We start from the raw sequence: 15,797 nt of genomic DNA on the forward strand, positions 1-15,797 counted from the left end.
CAGGTGTTGTCCAATATTGCAATATTGTAGATCAAAGGTAACCTATTTAGGGCACTTTTTGTCTAAGGAGGGCCGTGCACTTACATCAGATCGTATTCAAGCAATTTTAGACACACCAGTACTCTCTACTCAGAAAGATGTTCATGCATTCCTTGGTCTTACTTCTTTTTGTAGGCAATGGATATTAGGGTTTTCACCCATTGCCGAACCTTTGCTAGCACTTTTGACTAAAGATACTCCAATGCCCCTCCCATGGACAGATGAATGTGAGACTGCTTTCCGGCAGCTACAACAAGCCCTTTGTTCAGCACCAGTGTTAGGTACTCCAGATTACATGAAGCCTTTTGCACTTTACGTACATGAGAAAGATGGATGTGCATTGTCAGTTTTAGTACAGACACATGGCGATAAGCAGCGTCCCTGTGCATATTTTTCAGCAGTACTTGATCCTGTCGCTCAAGCGTTGCCTGGGTGTTTTCGTTCAGTTGCCGCAACAGCTGTGTCAATACGTCAGAGTGAAGGGATAGTTTTGTCACATTAGCTGTTGGTGTTAGTACCCCATGAGGTTGATGCTCTTTTAAATCAAACAAGGACACAACTTTTAACTAGCGCTCGCATAACAGGATATGAGTTGACATTGCTGGCTCCTCACATTACACTGAAGAGATGTGCAACACTAAATCCAGCCACTTTGTTGCCATATCCGGTGACTCAGCCTGAGTCACAAGAAACACATGATTGTATATTCCTTACCGAAGAACAGACAAATGGTCGTATTGATTTACAAGATACGCCCCTTCCAGATGTAGACAGAGAACTGTGGGTTGATGGGTCTTGTTTGAAGTTGCCAGATGGTATGACCTCAGCTGCATATGCAATCACCACAATACACACGGTAGTGGAGACAGCTCGTATACCACAGAAGTCAGCTCAAGCAGCTGAACTAATAGCTTTGACATGAGCACGTGAGTTTAGTACTGACTTGTGTGTGAACATTTACACAGACAGCCGCTATGCTTTTGGAGTGGCTCATGATTTTGGTTTGCTTTGGAAGGAGAGAGGTTTTCTCACATCCCACGGGATGCAGATAATGCACGGAGATTTAGTGCATAACCTCTTGACTGCATTGACATATCCAAAGAAACTAGCTATTGTGAAATGTAGTGCACGTAAGAAAGTGACCGATAAGATAGGGCAAGGTAATGCTCTTGCAGACCGCGTAGCACGTGAGACTGCGATGCAGCGAAGTACTACTTCTATGTATGTAGTGAAGTCACAAGCTGAACGCTGGCATAATGCTAGACAAGACATATTAGATATACAGAAATCTGCTTCTGTGAAAGAACGTGAGCAATGGTCTGAAGATGGAGAATTGGATGATGAGGGCTGTTGGCGGAATAAGCAGATGGATAAATGGATATTGCCTATAGCTTTTGTACAACCTATGGTTCCGATGGCACATGGGCTGGCACATGTTGGAGCTTCAACAATAACGAAGTTGCTTACGCAAGTTTGGGAGCATCCAGAAATTTCCAGTACAGCTAAGAGAGTAGTACAGTCTTGTTTGATCTGTTTACAATACAATCCTGGAAAAGGGACACGTACACCTGCGAGAGGGTTTGCTACACCAACTGCACCTTTTGAAGTTCTACAAATGGATTATATTCAGCTTGAACGCTGCAACAATTTAAAGTATGTCTTGGTGGTGGTATGTGCCTTCAGTAAATGGATAGAGGCGTACCCCACAAAGGATAATACTGCCATTACCACAGCGAAGGTGCTTTTGAAAGAATTTTTCCCTAGGTTTGGTGTTTGCAGACTTTAATCGAATGATAACGGACCTCATTTTGTTGGGGAAGTTATTAAGTATGTCCTGAAAGGATTAGGGATCAAACAGAAGTTCCATGCGGTTTTCCACCCACAATCAGCAAGGTTGGTGGAAAGGTATAATAATACTTTGATGCTGAAGTTAGCGAAGATACAGGCTTCCACATCCTTAACTTGGCCGGATGCATTACCGTTGGCATTATTGTCTATTAGTTCAGTGCCACACTCTCGACTCGGCCTTAGCCCATATGAAATGGTTTTCGGGAGGCCAATGAATATTTGGGGAGTTCCTAAGCCAAAATCCGTATATGATGTACCTTGTGTCCTGATGAATGATTATTTGGCACAGTTAACCGACAATTTGGTTTCTATTCATCAACAGGTTCGAGAAGCACTTCCTGACAGATCTACACGTGACGGTCATGAACTCCGACCTGGTGACTAGGTGATGATTAAGTCCTTTGAAAGATCAAGCAGCTTGGAACCAAGGTGGCGAGGCCCAGAACAGGTGCTCCTTGCGACAAGGACAGCAGTTCGAGTGACGAACCGAAAGAATTGGGTCCATAGTACTCACTGCAAGAGAGTGCTACCTACCTTGGTGGAACCTGCTGTGCTGACCGATCATCAAGAGATTTTGACTAGGGCGAAAGGCCGTGCTATATCACCTGACGAATCTGCAGAAGTCTTCCCGGACCATACAACTTCTGGAGTGTCGTGATATAATTTGAGACCGAGGAAAGAATCTGAAAAGTTTTTGAAAACAAACTGGTTGAGGTACCGCCCTGGGCTGGTGAAACGGAGAGCCAATGTGGCAAGGGGGGGGGGTCAGCCATGCATTAGAGTAGTGACACCCGTCTTGGCCCGTGGTGAAGAAATCAGTGGCTGCCCAGGGATAAGAGCTCGAACGATTGTTTTTAATTCATTTCTAAAAGGGTCGATTATCACTGTTGCTAAAATGAATAACAAACTGATCATTAGTACTATGGAGTTTGTTGTTGTTTTGGTGGTTATAGCAATAATCACCTGGTTTGTTGAAAAGAAGGCTCCTGCTCGTGAGTTTTTTGTTGCGACTACTCCAGTACCAGAGGATCACTATTACTTTACGCTTCCCTATCAGGAGCAGAAGCACCGTCAATCGTACTTCAATAATACTTTCATACGGATGTTGTATCATACTCATAATGCTACAAATACTACTAACTGTTGGGTATGTGGAATGATACCTGCGCATCAAAAGAAAGGAGGAACACCTTTCATTCCTCTTCCTTTTTCACACAATGGTTCTTGTCAAGCTTGGTACACGCTTTTGTTTGCATTTGGAAAACGTACAGAGGGCGGACTTCTTTTTCGTCTTAATAAAGGATGCTACCAAGACAAAGATGGGTATCCCCAAGCCAAAGGAACTAAATGGTAATGGGAAGAGTATCAACCGGACAATATTTCAATACCATATGTCTTCACAAATATAAGAGACTCTGACAAGAAAGAACAATTTGGGATTTCTGTTACAAAAACTAAAGCAGATTTATGTATACGTAGCATTGGGGGAATTCCAGTAGGGATAAGCGATTGTACCTTGATTTTAACTATTGAGGGTATAAATATTAGTAGTTTTACAGCTTCACATAATACATATTTTGTTTGTGGTAACTATGGATATTACCAACTACCTGTTGATGGTCAGGTGTGTGTTATGTATCTTTTCTATTACCCCCTGTGTTTTTGGCCCCTGCATCGTATCACCGAGATTTTAAACTGTTCAATGACATCATTAACAATAGATATAAAAGGGCAATAAGTACAAATGAAGTAGACCAAACGGATACTAGCCTGCAACAATATGTTTATTTTAATTTAGGGTTATTCCCCTTTGTGGGTGCTGCGTTAAACAGTAGGAAAGTGAGACGATTGACTAGGGTTGTGGAAGCTGTTACCAATCAGGCAGCTCTGGCACTTGGGAATATTACTGAGGAGCTCCAAATTGCGATGATTGTAGCGCTCCAAAATCGTATGGTACTAGATGTAATATTAGCTGACCGAGGAGGTGCATGTCGCCTTCAGTATATGATAAAATATCTAAATTGCATAAAATTGCTGTCGAAATCCACACAGAGACTGGTACTAGGACTTTTTCTGGATGGTTTTGGGCTCTTGTTTCCGCCTGGGGCTGGAAACTACTGACTATTCTGTGTGTAATGATTGCAATATTTTTCACATGCTGTATCTGTATTCAGTATGGTCCAATGTTCTGCTCCATGTGTATTACTGCTTGTATGGCTACCAAAAGAAATATTACAGAAATGAAAGCACAACATATGTTAGATAAGGAAATAGCTGAAATCATGAGCATAAATATACAAGATGAATATTTAGATTATCCTAGAAAGACGAATGTCTTCAGCTAATGCTGAAAGGGTCGTCTGTTGTAGTTTAGCAGCGATTAGATTAAGCATTAGCAGAAGACATCTTGTATTTAGTAACTATTGTGAACATTTCGCGGAATCCATTTTGTATTCATGGCAGCCATTTTCTCTGCCACATGCTGCCATGTGCTCACCATGTGCTCTGTCCTACCTTTCTGTTAACTACTCTTGAAAATCTGCCTAGTGACAAGTTATATTTAGCATCTCCCACTTTCGCACATGCTCAGTAAGGTCTGCAGCTGTTAGTCCTTGAAAACTGTTAGCTCCTCCTACCTGTCGACTGTGCATTTCCACATGACCTTACATGTATGCAAGTCTTGCTTCTATAATTGTACCACCTCTTTTTAGCCCCTGCGTGTGTATAAAAGGACCATGCTCTCTCAGTTCAGTGTGCTACTTCAAACATTACCGAACGGTGCTGTTTGAACTGTGGTACCACCTCATGAGGTTTAATGAACTTTGTCTTTTATTTCAGTTTCTGTGCCAACTTCTTCTGAGGACTTTGTGCAGAGAAAGGTGAACCCCTTGCACTAGTAGGCCTTGCTGAGGCTTACTTCAACACAGGGGAGTCGTCACCACCCTTTCCTTTGTCCAGTTTCGCACCAGAGCAGGGACTGGGGGTTCCCTAAACTGGTGTAGACTGGCTTATGCAAGGAGGGCACCATCTGTGCACTTCAAAGCAATTCCAGAGGATGGGAGAGACTACCCCTCCCCAGCCTTTAACACCTATTTCCAAAGGGAGAGGGTGTAAAATCTTGGTCCCAAATTAAATCCATTGTTCTGCTTTCCTGAGACTGAGCTGCTCAGACCCCAGGAGGGCAGAACCCTGTCTCTGGGGTGATAGCAACTGTAGCTGCAGAGAAAACCCAAGAGAGCTGGTTTGGCAATACTGGGAGTCCATAGAGGAGCCCTCAGGATGCATGGAATTGACTCCCCAATACCAGATTTGGAATGGCGGGACAATTACATGATCTTAGACATGTTACATGGCCATATTCTGAGTTACCATTGTGAAGCTACATATAGGTATTGACCTATATGTAGTGCACGTGTATAATGGTGTCCCCGCACTCACAAAGTCCAGGGAAATGGCCCTGAACTATTTGGGGGCACATTTGCTAGTGCAAGGGTGCCCTCATACTTAGTAACTTTGCACCTAACCTTCAGCAAGTGAAGGTTAGACTTATAGGTGACTTATAAGTTACTTTAGTGCAGGGAAAATGGATGTGAAATAACGTGTGCGTTATTTCACGTAGGCTGCAATGGCAGTCATGTGTAAGTGTTTGTCTGAACTCCCTATGGGTGGCAAAAGAAATGCTGCAGCCCACATGGATCTCCTGGAACCGCAATGCCCTGGGTACCTAGGTACCATATACTAGGGACTTATAAGGGGGGTCCAGTATGCCAATTGAAATTGGTAAATGTAGTCACTAGCCTATAGTGACAGATTTAAAGGCAGAGAGAGCATGAGCACTGAGGTTCTGATTAGTAGAGCCTCAGTGACACAGTTAGGCAATACACAGGCATACACATTTAGGCCACAAACTATGAGCACTCGGGTCCTGGCTAGCAGGATCCCAGTGAGACAGGCAAAAACATACTGATATACATCTAATATTAGGGGTAACATGTCAAGAAAGATGGTACTTTCCTACACAACCCCCCCAAACGAGGGACAATAAGGCTTACCTTGCCCAGATGATTCTTCATTGGCTAAGTAGAAATATCTGGAGAGTCCACCTGCATTGGAGTGGGTACTCCCAGGTCTATTTTCCACTGTATAGTCCATTCACTGTATCGAGATGGACCACATCAACAATTTAGGGTTTTCACCTTTCATTTGTTTAAGCCATAATAGAGGTTTGTGGTCTGTTTTAACAATAAAGTGAGTACCAAAGAGGTATGGTCTCAACTTTGTCAAGGCACAGACCACAGCAAAGGCCTCCCTCTCTATGGCAGACCAACGCTTTTCTCTAGGGGTCAACCTCCTGCTGATAAAAGCAACAGGTTGATCCTGGCCCTCTATGCTTAGCTGTGATAGAACTGCCCCTACCCCTAATTCAGAAGCATCAGTGTGTACAATGAATTTTTTGGAGTAACAAGGGCTTTGGAGGACAGGTGCAGAACACATGGCCTGTTTGAGCTCATCAAAAGCCTTTTGACAGCTAGCTGGCTATAATACCTTTTTAGGCATCTTAAGAGGGGCAGCTTTAGTGCCATAATTCTTAATGAATCTCCTGTAGCACCCAGTGAGGCCTAGGAAGGCTCTCACTTGGCTCTGAGTTGTAGGGGAAGTCCATGACATAATGGTTTGGATCTTCCCCTGCAGTGGTGCAATCTGTTCCCCACCTACAAGGTGGCCCAGATAAACCACTTTCCCCTGCCCTATCTGGCACTTTGAAGCCTTGATAGTGAGGCCTGCCTTTTGCAGGGCCTCCAAAACTTTCCATAGGTGGACCAGGTGATCATCCCAGGTGGAGCTAAAGACAGCAATATCATCTAGATATGCTGCACTAAAGGCTTCCAATCCTTGGAGGGCTTTGTTCACCAACCTCTGAAAAGTGGCAGGTGCATTTTTCAATCCAAAGGGCATAACTGTGAATTGATAATGCCCCCCAATGGTTGAAAATGCTGTCTTTGGTTTTGCATCTTCTGATAACTTAATCTGCCAATACCCTGCAGTTAAATCAAAAGTGCTTAGATACTTGGCAGAAGCCAGTGTATCTATCAGCTCATCTGCCCTGGTGTAGGAGGCTGGCCTGGCTTGTAGTGGGTACCAAGGGGTACTTACACTCTGTACTAGGTCCAATTATCCCTTATTAGTGTAGAAGAGGTGTTTCTAGCAGCTTAGGCTGATAGAAGGTAGCTATAGCAGAGCACTTTAGGCTGAACTAGGAGACATGCAAAGCTCCTACTATACCACTGGTGTCATATGCACAATATCATAAGAAAACACAATACACAGATATACTAAAAATAAAGGTACTTTATTTTTATGACAATGGGGGTCATTACAACATTGGTGGTAAAAGTCGCTTACCGCCGTGCAGAAGACTGCCAATACACCGCCGCGGCCGCAGAATTCCGCCACAGCTATTATGACCCACATCTCGGAATCCGACGAAATTCAGACACCCACACAAGTCCACCACACCAAAGGACAGTGATAAAGTGCCGAAAACAAAAACTCCACCGTCACGCCAACAGAAACACGCCCATGCTATTACGACCCACGAATCCAAGCAGCGGTCTTTCAACCGCGGTATTCCATTGGCGGTACACACCACCGCGCTCAATATACACACACATCTCCAAAACACCGCTACATTGGACAATTCGATTTACACACCTCCGATGGGAGCTCCCTCGTGGTGGTGGCAACATCTGTGCCCCCCACTTCTACAGGTACAGCCGCCACCCCCCTACCAGCACCGCCCTCCCAGCAGCCCCTCAGCCTTCGCCTGTGCCCCCTCACCCAGGAGGGTGGGCATCACCTTCGCCCCAGGCACCTCAGCCCCTGCCCCTGTCACCTCTGCTGCCCTCAGTGAGGAGGCCATTGACCTCCTCAGGTCACTCACTGTTGGGCAGTCTACCATTGTGAATGCCATCCAGGGTGCAGAAAGGGAATTGCAACACACTAATGCATTCCTGGAGGGCATTCATTCTGGTCAGGCTGCCCATCATCGAACCCTGCAATCTCTGGCCTCAGCACTGATGGCAGCCATTGTTCCTGTGTCTCTGCCTATCCCAAGCACACCATCAGACCAGCCTGCACATACCTCAACACACAAGGGAAGCTCAGGCAAATATAGGCACCACACATCCCACAGGCACTCACACAAGCAACACCCACATACAGACACAACAACATCCACTGCCTCCACTGTGTCCCCCTCCTCGTCGTCTCCCTCCTCCATCCCAGTGTCGTCTACACTCTCACCTGCATGCACTACCGCTACAGCCACTAGGACTCGCACCAGAACACCCACCACCACACCCCGCTCACCTGCACTCACCACCCCCACTACCCTTTACACGTCCCCTGTGTCCTCTCCCAGTGTGTCTGTGACGCCCCCTCCCAAAGTACACAAACGCGGGCACACACACCCAACATCCATCCACCTCACAACAGCCTCCAGAACATGCATCTGCACCCAAATCATCAAAAGTTACACCTCCTACAACCACCTCCTCTTCCTCCACTCCCAGACCCCCTCCAGCTACCCGTCCCATTGTTCGTCAGAAGCTTTTCCTGAGCAACGTTGACCTCTTTCCCACCACCCCCCCTTCTCCAATTCATAGGTCCCGTACTAGCACCTCAGCCAAAAAATCTCCGGTACCAGTGGTGCCTGTTAGAGGTATGTGGAGTGCACCGGCCACCAGGGCAGCCAGTGTGACACGGAGCCAAAGCACAGCCATTACCCCCCCTGTGAAGCACCAGAAGTGGGACAGTGCCCTTCGGGAGAGGGGGAAGACTCCTGCCGGCAAAGCCGCTCACAAGGGTCCCGGGGGGAGTGTCGAGTCAGCTGTGGCTCCTCCCAAGGTGGGGAAGGGGCAGAAGAAAGCGCCAATGTCTGGGAAGAGCAGCACGGCGGAGAAGGCCGCCATCATCCCCCCTGCCCAGGACGCCACAGCCAGCCCCATCGTCACTGGTCAGGAGTCCACCGCCAGAGTCAGTGCCCAGGAGGGCAGTCCCATTGTCACTGGTTAGGAGACCACCGCCAGAGTCAGTGCCCAGGAGGGCAGTCCAATCGTCAGTGGTCAGGAGACCACCGCCAGAGTCAGTGCCCAGGAGGGCAGTCCAATCGTCACTGGTCAGGAGACCACCGCCAGAGTCAGTGCCCAGGAGGGCCCCGGCAGACACAGCCCCGCTGGGCAATGAGGGACCGCCATGGCAAACACCTCTGCACAGGTCAGAGACAGCAAAGTCAAGCACCGCTGAACAGGGCAAAGACCGCCATGGCAAGCACCGCTGAACAGGTCAGAAACTGCTGAGTCAAGCACCACTGAACAGGGCAAAGACCGCCATGGCAAGCACCACAACATCAAGCAACGGTAGCCCATATGCGCCAGGGCCAGTGACAGAACTGGGACCGTCACGGGGAGAGTGATGCACTCTGGGCACCAGTCCCCCGCCAGAACCTGTGGAGAACAGCATCCACTACCTCAGTCCTTAAGAGGATGAAGCACTCTGGGCACCAGTCCCCCTCCAGAACCTGTGGAGAACAGCATCCACTACCTCAGTCCTTAACAGGATGAAGCGCTCTGGGCACCAGTCCACCTCCAGAACCAGTGTAGACTGTTATCCACTTGTGAGACTGTGGCATTGCACTCCCCAGGATGGTACAGTGGGCAAACCACCCACTGAATAGACTTGTGAGACTGTGGCTTTGCACTCCCCAGGATGGTACAGTGGGCAAACCACCCACTGAAAAGACTTTTGAGACTGTGGCTTTGTACTCCCCAGGCTACATCAATGGACATGGAGCCCCGTCGTGGATCTGGCGTGGTGCTGTCATCCGGCTGAGATGCCCCCCCTTCCCTTCCCCCTGAGGTGCCTGTTGTATTTCGATCTGATGCCCCAGCAGTGTTCTCTCCGTTTCTGGATAGGTATCGTGTGAGGGCCTCGCCCATGCATTTTGGGTCCACGGACATTGAATGGTGCATACCTGCACTACTAATCGTGATGACATTTTTGAATAAGGATATATATCTGTACATATTAGCTTACTGTATTTTGATACATTACAATGGTTGAACTCATTTCCTTTTGTCTTTGCATTCTTCTGAGGGGTTTAGGGGTTGTTACTGTGATGTTTGGAAATGTACTGGTGTGTGTGTTGTAGTGTGCGAGGGTCGGGGTGGGGGTAGGGGTGTTGCGTGTGTGTGTCCCTGACTTTTGGCTCACCCCCCTTCCCTATGTCATAGGTGCAGTACTCACCGTTGTCTTCGGCGGCGGCGTTGCTGATGATCGTAGAGGAGCAGGAAGACTATCGCAGGGAGTATTTGGAGTTCCGGCTCCATGGTGCCCTCCTTCCTCGTGGAGTGTGTTAAGGTGAGCGTTTTCCCATTGAAAGGGCTGTTTCCGCCGTGTTTTTATCCACGGTGAATCCGCCCCGGAAAAGATGGCGGATTGGTAGGTTGTAATACTGTGGGCGGTGATCGCCGCGCTGCTTGTCTGTACCGCTGTGGCGGTCGGAGTGTTAAAGTGGCTGTCTTTGTTGACGGTTTCCGCCACAGTCATAATTCCTTTTTTTTTTCAGCCGGCCTGTTTGCGGTATTACTGCCGCTTTAACACCGTCCGCCAGGGTTGTAATGACCCCCAATATACCAAAAGTATCTCAGTGAGTACCCTCAGTATGAGGATGCCAAATATACACAAGATATATGTACACAATACCAAAAATATGCAGTAATAGTAAAAGGAAGTAATGCAAGCAGTGTAAAGTTACCATAGATTGCAATAGGAGCACATAGGTATAGGGGCAACACAAACCAAATACTCCAAAAGTGGAATGCGAACCACGAATGGACCCCAAACCTATGTGAGCTTGCAGAGGGTCACTGGGACTGTAAGAAAACAGTGAGGGTTGGAAAAATAGCCCACCCCAAGACCCTGTAAGGTAGGTGTAAAGTGCACCTACAACCCCCAGAGAGCACAGAAGTCGTGATAGGGGGATTCTGCAAGGAAAACCAACACCAGCAATGCAACAACAGTGGATTTCCGGACCTGAGTACCTGTAAAACAAGGGGACCAAGTCCAAGAGTCGCGACAGTGTTGAGAGTGGACAGATGCCCAGGAAATGCCAGCTGAGGGTGCAAAGGAGCTGCCACCTGATGAAAGAAGCTTGGTGTTTTGCAAGAACGAAGAGGACTAGGAACTTCCCCTTTGGAGGATGGATGTCCCACGTCGTGAAGAAGCTTGCAGAGGTGTTCCCACACAGAAGAACAACAAACAAGCTTTGCTAGCTGCAAGGGTCGTGGTTAGGGTTTTTAGATGCTGCTGTGGCCTAGGAGGGACCAGGATGTCGCCACTTGGATGAGGAGACAGAGGGGGCACCCAGCAAGTAAGGGAGCCCTCACAGAAGCAGGCAGCACTTGCAGAAGTACCGGAACAGGCACTTAGAAGAGAAGTGAACTGGAGTCCACCCGAAGTCAGAAAAGGGAGTCCCACGACGCCGGAGGACAACTCAGAAGGTTGTGCACTGCAGGTTAGAGTGTCGGGGATCCAGGCTTGGCTGTGCACAAAGGAAATCCTGGAAGAGTGCACAGGAGCCGGAGCAGCTGCAAATCACGCGGTACCCAGCAATGCATTCTAGCGTGGGGAGGCAAGGACTTACCTCCAGCAAACTTGGACTGAAGAGTCACTGGACTGTGGGAGTCACTTGGACAGAGTTGCTGAGTTCCAGGGATTATGCTTGTTGTGCTGAGAGGGGTCCCAGAGGACCGGTGATGCAGTCTTTTGTTGCCTGCGGTTGCAGGGGGAAGACTCTGTCGACCCACGGGAGATTTCTTCAGAGCTCCTGGTGGAAGAAGGAGGCTAGCTACCCCCAGAGCATGCACCACCAGGAAACAGGTGAGAAAGCTGGCAGGATGAAGCAATACAAGGTTGCAGTAGTCGTCTTTGCTACTTTGTTGCGGTTTTGCAGGCGTCCTGAGAAGTCAGCGGTCGATCCTTAGGCAGAAGGTGAAGAGGGAGATGCAGAGGAACTCTGGTGAGCTCTTGCATTCGGTATCTGAAGAATTCCCCAAAGCAGAGACCCTAAATAGCCAGAAAAGGAGGTTTGGCTACCTAGGAAGGCGAATAGGCTAGTAAGAAAGGTAAGAGCCTATCAGAAGGAGTCTCTTACGTCACCTGCTGGCCCTGGCCACCCAGAGCAGTCCAGTGTGCCAGCACACCTCTGAATCCAAGATGGCAGAGGTCTGGGGCACGCTGGAGGAGGTCACACCCCTTTCCTTTGTCCAGTTTCGAGCCAGAGCAGGGCTGGGGGATCCCTGAACCGGTGTAGACTGGCTTATGCAGAGATGGGCACCATCTGTGCCCATCAAAGCATTTCCAGAGGCTGTGGGAGGCTACTCCTCCCCTGCCCTGACACCTATTTCCATAGGGAGAGGGTGTAACACCCTCTCTCTGAGGAAGTCCTTTGTTCTGCCTTCCTGGGCCAGGCCTGGCTGGACCCCTTGAGGGCAGAAACCTGTCTGAGGGGTTGGCAGCAGCTGTAGTGAAACACCCGGAAAGGGTTCTGTGCTAGAGACCCGGGGGATCGTGGAATTGTTTCTCCAATGCCAGAATGGCATTGGGGTGACAATTCCATGGTCTTAGACATGTTACATGGCCATGTTCGGAGTTACCATTGTGATGCTATACATAGGTAGTGACCTATGTATAGTGCATGCGTGAAATGGTGTCCCCGCACTCACAAAGTTCAGGGAATTTGCCCTGAACAATAAGAGGGCACCTTGGCTAGTGCCAGGGTGCCCACACACTAAGTAACTTTGCACCCAACCTTCACCAGGTGAAGGTTAGACATATAGGTGACTTATAAGTTACTTAAGTGCAGTGATAAATGGCTGTGAAATAACGTGGACATTATTTCACTCAGGCTGCAGTGGCAGGCCTGTGTAAGAATTGTCAGAGCTCCCTATGGGTGGCAAAAGAAATGCTGCAGCCCATGGGGATCTCCTGGAACCCCAATACCCTGGGTACCTTAGTACCACATACTAGGGAATTATAAGGGTGTTCCAGTATGCCAATGCGAATTGGTGAAATTGGTCACTAGCCTGTTAGTGACAATTTGGAAAGCAGAGAGAGCATAACCACTGAGGTTCTGGTTAGCAGAGCCTCAGTGAGACAGTTAGTCATCACACAGGGAACACATACAGTGCACACTTATGAGCACTGAGGCCCTGGCTGGCAGGGTCCCAGTGACACATACACTAAAACAACATATATACAGTGAAATATGGGGGTAACATGCCAGGCAAGATGGTACTTTCCTACACCTGGGTATAGGGTGAGCATCAGTTTTTGTTACTTAATTGAGACCCCTATAGTCCACACAAAACTGCGCTTCTCGCTTTCCTTCTTTACTAGGAGGCTTGGGGACAAGCACCACTGGGCTGGCCCAGGGGCTTTCAGAGGGTTCAATCACTCCAAGGTCTAATATTTTCTGTACCTCTTGTTTGATACAGTCACTGACATGGTCAGGCTGTCTATAAATTTTACTTTTGACAGGTAAACTGTCTCCCGTGTCAATTGTGTGCTCACACCAGGTAGTTGTACTTGGAACTAGTGAGAAGAGGTCAGAGAATTGTCCAAGGAGATTTATGCAGTTGTCCTTCTGCTCAGCAGTAAGGCAATCTGCCAGTACAACTCCCTCCACTAAGCCATCAGCTTCAGTGGTGGAGAAGAGGTCAGAGAAAGGGTCACTCACTTCTTCCTGCCACTCATCTGTGGCCATGAGCAGGGTTAAATCAGCCCTGTCATAGTAAGGTTTAAAGGGATTGATATGAAGCACCCTAAGGGGGCTTCTTGCCGTGCCCAGGTCTACCAAATAGGTGACCTCACCTTTTTTCTCCACAATTAGATGGGGTCCACTCCATTTGTCCTGGAGTGCTCTTGGTGCCACATGCTCCAATACCCACACCTTCTGTCCTGGTTGGTACTGAGACAGGTCAGCCTTCTGGTCATGCCATTGCTTTCGGAGCTCTTGGCTGGCCTGAAGGTTTTTAGTGGCCTTCTTCATGTACTGAACCATCCTTGATCGGAGGCCAAGTACATAGTCCACAATGTCTTGTTTGGGAGCTTTTAAAGGTTGTTCCCAACCCTCCTTCACAAGAGCAAGGGGACCTCTTACAGGGTGTCCAAAGAGGAGTTCAAAGGGGCTGTAGCCTACTGCTTTCTGGGATACCTCCCTGTAAGCAAAAAGGAAGCATGGCAACAGGACATCCCATCTCCTCCTGAGTTTTTCAGGGAGTCCCATGATCATGCCTTTGAGAGTTTTGTTAAATGTCTCAACCAATCCATTTGTCTGAGGATGATAAGGAGTGGTGAACTTGTACGTAACACCACAATACTTCCACATACCTTTGAGATATGCAGATATGAAGTTACTACCTCTGTCTGATTCCACTTCCTTAGGGAAACTCACCCTGGAAAAGATTCCCAGGAGGGCTTTTGCCACTGCAGGATCTGTAGTGGTCCTTAAGGGTATAGCTTCAGGATACCTAGTGGCATGGTCCACTACTACTAGGATGAATCTGTTTCCTGAAGCTGTTAGAGGGTCAAGGGGGCCAACAATGTCAACCCCTTCCCTCTCAAAGGGCACCCCAACCGCTGGAAGTGGAATTAAGGGGGCCTTAGGTGTGCCACCGGTCTTTCCACTGGCTTGGCAGTTCACACAGGAGCAACAGAACTCCTTTGTGTCCTCTGACAAAAGAGGCCAGTGAAACAGTGGAACAAGTCTGTCCCTTGCTTTACTTTGACCCAAATGCCCAGCCAAAGGAATGTCATGAACCAAATTCAGAAGAAACTCCCTATACTGCAAAGGGATGACCAATCTCCTGGCAGCTCCAGGTTTAGGGTCCCTTGCCTCAGTATAGAGAAGGTTGTCTTCTCAATAGACTTTGTGGGTATCAATGACATCCCCATTTTGCGGTTTGACAGGTTGCTGTCTGAGACCCTCTAGTGTGGGACAGGTCTGCTGTGCCACACTCAGCTCTTCTCTAGCAGGCCCCCTTGCACCCAAAAGCTCAGCAGTGTCAGCTGCCAGCTCCTCTGGTGTAGGTTATGCACAGGGAGAGGATTCCTCTTCCTCAAAAGGGGAATCTTCTGGAGAGGGAGGGATAGTGGGCAAGGATTTACCCTTTCTACCCCTAGTTTTTGGGAGCACTTGGTCCATTTTTCCAGGATCCAAGTTTCCCTGTCCTCTTTGCTTCTGGGCCTGAGCCCTTGTGAGAGCAAAGATATGCCCTGGAATGCCCAGCATTGCTGCATAAGCCTCCAAATCCACTTCAGCTCAAGTTGATGTTTCCAAATAATTTCCTAGTAAGCAGTCTACAGGTAAATCAGTGGCTACCACAACTTTCTTTGGGCCAGTAACTTCACCCCCAGTTGAGATTCACTACAGCCAAGGGGTGGCTAAAAGTGTTGTTATGAGTATCAGTCACTTGGTACTGCTGACCAAGTAGGTGCTGTTCAGGGGCAACCAGTTTCTCTAGCACCATGGTGACACTGGCTCCTGTGTCCCTGTAGGCCTCAACCTCAACACCATTTATTAGGGGTAGTTGCTTGTACTTACCCATATTAAGGGGTCAAACAACTAAGGTGGCAAAATCAATACCACCATCAGAGACTAAAACAGCCTCTGTGGTCTCCCTAACTAGACCAACCCCCACTACTTTACCAATGGTGAGCCCAGCTACACCCGTTGTGTGGCTATCTGTAGTGTTCTTCCCACCACCACTGCTATTACTAGGGGCACTAGTGGACACAGTTGTGGTGGTAGGAGCCTTGGTGTTTTTCTTTGGACAAGTGGTATCACTTGC

This window comes from Pleurodeles waltl, unplaced genomic scaffold, assembly GCF_031143425.1.
Source record: "Pleurodeles waltl isolate 20211129_DDA unplaced genomic scaffold, aPleWal1.hap1.20221129 scaffold_37, whole genome shotgun sequence".
Lineage (NCBI taxonomy): Eukaryota > Metazoa > Chordata > Amphibia > Caudata > Salamandridae > Pleurodeles > Pleurodeles waltl.